The sequence below is a fragment of the Microcebus murinus genome, chromosome 1 (assembly GCF_040939455.1).
Source record: "Microcebus murinus isolate Inina chromosome 1, M.murinus_Inina_mat1.0, whole genome shotgun sequence".
NCBI lineage: Eukaryota > Metazoa > Chordata > Mammalia > Primates > Cheirogaleidae > Microcebus > Microcebus murinus.
The window spans coordinates 9,932,977-9,938,976 of NC_134104.1; positions in this window are offsets into that span (position 1 = coordinate 9,932,977).

Consider the following 6,000-nt stretch of genomic DNA (forward strand, 5'->3'; position numbering starts at 1 on the left):
TTCCATTATTAATTCATCCATCCATCCATTCATCTATCCATCCATCCAAATGTCCATTTATCTATCGACTCATCCATCTACCTACACATTATCTATCCACCCACCCATCTATCCATTCATCCATTATCTATCCATCCATTACTCATTCATCCACCCAGCCATTCATCATCTATCCATCCATCTACCTGTCCATCTATCTATCCACTTATCCATACACCTATGCATTATCCATCTATCCACCCATCTATCAATTCATCCATTATCCATCTAACCATTATTCATCCATCTATCCACCCATCTATCCATTCATCCATTATCCATCTAACCATTATTCATCCATCTATCCATCCATCTATCCATTCATTATCTACCCATCCACTCACCCACCCATCCATCCATCTGTCCCTCCATCTGTCTCTCCTTTTCTTAAATCTTACACAGATTCAACTGGTATTGGAGAAATAAGCAAATATTTATTTGTTTATTTATTCATTACACTTAAAATGAAATAATTTGGCTTTAGTAAGATATTACAGAATATCTTACTAACATTTAGGCTTTTATTTTTAATCTGCTTGAGTTCAATCCAGATGGATCAGAAAGAGGTAAAGGCTGAGAAGTGATGAGAGGCCTGGTTCTGGCTGCACGTCCCATGCAGACACATGTGTTTGATGGTGTGAGTTCTGTGACCTTTCACTTGAGGGGGTACCACTCCCTAGATGTGAACATTGAATCAGATGATCTTGTGGTTCCTTCATCACTTGAATTCTATATGGTATGATCTAGCATCTCATGTATTTGGAAATCACTAATCACAGTGGAACAAAGTTCAGAATCAAAAAGTCAGCAAAAAAGGTCTCCCAGAGCAAAAACATTGTACTAGAGTTTGCCTCTTAAAGTGTGAGTGTTTTCTTCAAAGATGAACAACTTGGACTCTCATTCAGAGCCCAAGACTTTATTCTAAATTCATTTTAACCTATTTGATTTCTTAATCCTGAATGCATTAGAAACAGCAAAAAAGAAACAGTTGTCTTCATTAAAACAAAAATGCTTAAATTAAAAGCAAGAAGTGGCCAGGCACGGTGGCTCACTCTTGTAATTCTAGCACTGTAGAAGTCCAAGGCGGGAGGCTTGAGCTCAGAAGTTTGAGACCAGCCTGAGCAAGAGTGAGACCCCGTCTCTAACAAAAAATAGAAAACTTAGCCAGGCATAGTGGACTCTGTCTGAGTAAATAAATAAATAAATGAACAAATGCAAAAAAGTGCTTAAAGTCTTAACTTTTAGTTATCAATTAGGTTTATTTCCTCATTTCAAATGAAATGAGAAAATAACGTATTGATTGAAAGGAAGAAAAAAGGAGTAAGGAAGAAAAGGATGAAGGAAAGAAGAGAGGGAGGGAAGGAAAAACACCCCTGGTATGCCTGGCACATAGTACACGACAATGAAGGAAAATCTGAAAAGCAGACTGATGACTGTGCGTGTTGGGAAAAAACAACCTTGATATTTGGTTTTATGTTATTATATCAATGAATTGGCATAGTATTATTGAGGGGAAAACCAAAATGTGAATTAACTTGGTGCATTAACTTGATTTAATAAATTATATATGACTATTTATTCTATACTATATTATCCATCTTGCAAATAAAGTGTTATAGTATCAATTAGAAATTTACATAGCACAGTAATTTCTTTTTTTTATATTTCTTTTGCCACAGTCTCAATTAGGTTTTTAGTTATTCTTTCATTATTCTATTGCAGGTATGGTTGCCAAAAAACAAGACCAAAGTTCTTGTTCATTTAAAGTTGGATTTGGTCTGTAATCCCAGCCCTTTGGGAGGCTGAGACAGTAGGATTGCTCAAGGCCGGGAATTTAAGATCAGCCTAGGCAATACAAGCAAACCTCATTATAAATAAATAAAATAAAATAAATAAAGCTGGTTTCTAGGGGAATGGTGGGGAGCAGAATCCTTGTTAATGGAGTGGAACAAATGAACGATGAATAGATCTAAGTGCTGAGGAGAGGCCGGATGCAATGGCTTGTGGCTGTAGTCCCAGCTACTTGGGAGGCTGAGGCAGGAGGATCACCGAGGCCAGAAGTTGGAGACCAAATGCTGAGAAGAAAGGGAACAGAAGTGAGCAGCTGCTGGGATTCTTCCAAGATCCCTTGTCCCCAGGGGTAGGATTTGAACTTTCACCTCTTACCTGCCAACCAGGTGTCATTTGTAGACATGCATCTGCCTATAGCAGGCCCTCAATAAATATCTCACACTCTCTTAGAATATTAAAACTTTAAAGTACTGCAAAGATTGTTCTGTCTAGTTCCCTCTTATAAATAAAATGTTTTGCATTTTACCTCTGTAAATATATTCTCATGCATCACATCTTATTTTAAATGACTTAACACTCTTAGCCACCTGGGAGGTGATCATTGTCCTGGAGAATGAAATGACATGGAGTTGAACTGGAGGAAATTACAAATGAATTGTGAAAAACTGACTCTTTAATACAACTTTTTCTAAAATGTTTCCCATGAAGACAACTTGATTTCTTTCAGGCCTCGAGTAAAACAATAATCATAGTAATAATCTCTTGTGGTCATGAAATAGAATTTTGCACTCCGCCTCCTCCACTTGCACATAGATTCCTATTTTGAGGGGTTCCTCCCTCTCTGTGCCATGGCTGTGTCCAGCAGGTGCCCCCCCCCCGCCCCTGCCAGCCTCCCAAACGCTGCTGCTAACACTTGTTCTTTTGAATAGGCTTCTTCTTTGCTTATTTATGTGTTTCTTCTTGAAAACAAGGCCCACTGGTAGCCCCGGAGTCTGCAGGCCAGCTCTTTAGCTTGTTAACAATTGTCCCAGGGCTTGGCCAGGCGTGATGGTCACGCCTGTAATCCTAGCACTCTGGGAGGCCAAGGCGGGAGGATTGCTCGAGATCAGGAGTTCAAGACCAGCCTGAGCAAGAGCGAGACCCTGTCTCTACTAAAAGTAGCAAGAAATTAGCCAAACAACTAAAAATATATAGAAAAAATTAGCCGGGCATGATGGCGCATGCCTGTAGTCCCAGCTACTCGGGAGGCTGAGGCAGGAGGATCGCTTGAGCCCAGGAGTTTGAGGTTGCTGTGAGCTAGGGTGATGCCACAGCACTCTAGCCCGGGTGACAGAGTGAGATTCCGCCTCAAAAAATATATATATATATTGTCCCAGGGCCAAGGACAATAACAGGCACCAGTGCCTTTCTCAGACCCTGCACTGCAGCCCTAAAAATAATGAAAAGATGTTCTGGAAAGATCCCAGTGCCAAAGGTGTTCTGGGCAGGGGAATTTGAAAAACACTAAGTGACATGAGATCTCCACAGTGCCTGGCACATGTCAGAAACGCAGCAGGAGGGGTTCTGATGGAGCCCTGGACCGAGGGTGTAAAAGCCGGCTTTCTCCTTCTGCTATACACCCAGGGGCGAGTTCCCTTCCCTGCTCCCCCGACTGCCACTCCCCACCCCTGCTGTGTCTTAGTCTCTTCCATGGCATGGGCCCACTAGTGCCTGTCTGCCTGGGACGTTTGTGTCAGTGTGTATAAGGTATAGTCACTCCTCATTATTCACAGATGCACCTGGTGGCCAACACTTTTTTATTCATATGTTTATATACACGTGTATTCTTTTATATTTACAGCCCCATTTGCATTTGCAAATATTTGTTGCCCCCAAATCTATACTCAGAGGGCCTCCGTGGTCATTCACAGACGTGTGCATGACCAGAGCAGCAGAAATGGGAGTCACCCAATGACGCGTCCCCTGCTTCTTGTTCAACTCTCATACCGTAAACAGATGTCCTTTTCCCAGTCTACCAAGTGCCACATTTTTCACATTCGTTAGCTATTTTTTGTTGTTGTTTAAAATGTCCCCAAGCACCGAGCTGAAGTGCTGCATGATGTCCCTGTGAACGAGAGGGCTGTGACGTGTCTCATGGAGAAAATACATGTGTTACCTAAGCTTCATTCAAGCATGAATCATAGTGCAGTTGGCCATGAGTTCAATGTAATGAGTCAACAATATATATTAAATAAGGTATCTTTAAACAGAAACACACATAAAACAAAGTCATGTATTGGGCAGTTGAGGAAAATGTGGTGAGCTGAGGCTCGCAAGAAACTAGCCGTGCCATTATTTCTCTAGGAGCGACGGTTCGATATTCACCATATCAGTAACTTTGACGACTTTATAGACACAAATAACAATATCTGTACTTAGAAGATGCCTGACACAGGGTAGCCGCCCTCCGAATATCATTGCTTACCATTATTATCTGAAAAGACCTCTTCTTCCGCGTTTGTGGGTTTGCAGAGATCAAGTTAGTTGTAAGAACCCCGTGGAACTTTACTGTCTATACTCCAGCTAAAGAACAAGTTGGATTTACCTTCATCGCATTGTGGTCGAAGTCACCCTCATCTCCAGCCTGGACCCCGACAACAGCGTCGTACCTCTGCTCCTTGCTTGTCTCCACTTGTCTCCAGAGTCTTCTCCACCCAGCAACTTGAGCCACCTTTTAAAAACGTAAGCTGGGTAATGTCACTGCCCTGCTCAAACTCCTCCAATGGCTTCGCTGTACCCATAGAACCAAATCTGAAAATCTCCTGGGGCTCTGAGACTCTATGTCACCTGGCGTCATCGTCCAGTCCCTCTCTGACCTCTGGCTCCTGCCTTACTGTTCCCCATCTGTGCTGCACTCAGTCTGAACCGGCCCCTGCCTGGGGTGCTCGCCCCTGACTCTGCAGAGCTCACGTTCTGATGTCATCTGGGTCCCTGTGAAGTCACCTCCTCGCAGCCACCTGCTCTGATGGTCCTGAGTGGAGCAGTCCCCTCACTCTGCATCCTCCCAGCCTGTTCTGTCTTCTATTTGTGGATCATCTGTCTCCCGCCAGACTGGAAGCTCCGGGAAGGCAGGAGCCTGGCTCTGTCCACTGCTGTCCCTTTAGCACCCGGAACAGCGCCAGGCACGCAGGAAGCTCTCCATACTCATCTGTTATATTTGTGAATGCTATGTTGACTGAGTTGGCTTGATTTTCTGTCTAAATTGACTAGCTGTTTTAGGATTGTTTGCACAGCCAATGTCTTTTCTTAGGAAGCAAACATCCCACTCATTCATCTGGTCAGCCAGCCATCAAATCTGTACTGATGGGCAAATCACTCTGTAGTTCACACACAGGTGGAGGTGAACTAGTAACTCAGCTTATGAACTGTCCATGAAGTCAAGATTTAAATGCAGCCACTTTATTAATTTTCCCGAGGACTCATTTGCATGAGCTCTTGGTCTCCCCCTCACTCTACCTGCCCAAGAACCCCAGGAGTTTCCTCCAGGAGAAACCACTCTGCTTTCCCACCTCCACCCAATGCTCAAAATCAGGTCTGTCTCTGCAGAGAGACCCCATCTCAGTTCTGCAGAGCCACAGCGGCTGAGACCTCAGGGAGAAGCAACCCCATTCCTTGACTCTGGGTTCCCCCAAGGGTGTTTCCCATAGAACAGCTCTTAGGCAGTCCTTCTGTGGGGTGACACACCCAGTCCCCTCCTGGGGCCCACGCTGGCCCCAAGAGCCTGACATTAGGGCACAGTCCAGCACCACCAGGCCAGGCTGCCTCCCCTAGGTCTGGACTAGCCTGTTCTTTAACCCTCAGAATAGAAACACTCCTATTCTACCCTGACCCAGTAACCGAGGGCAACCCCATTTTCTCCTGTCTCTCTCTCTCTCTCTCTCTCTCTCTCTCTCTCTCTCTCTCTCTGTGAGCCCAGGGTAACTGACCAGCCCCAGCCTTTCCTCTGCTGACTCATAAATAACAGCTTCTTTCACCAAAGGAGAAAAAGAAAGACAGTTTACATTGTATTTAGATATAGTTTACATTGTATTTACATTGTACATAGTTTATATTGTTACAATATAACATCCAGTATAGCACCCTTCTGGAGGGCTCTTGACTCCATTTCTAAATAAAAGACAGATATTTTAC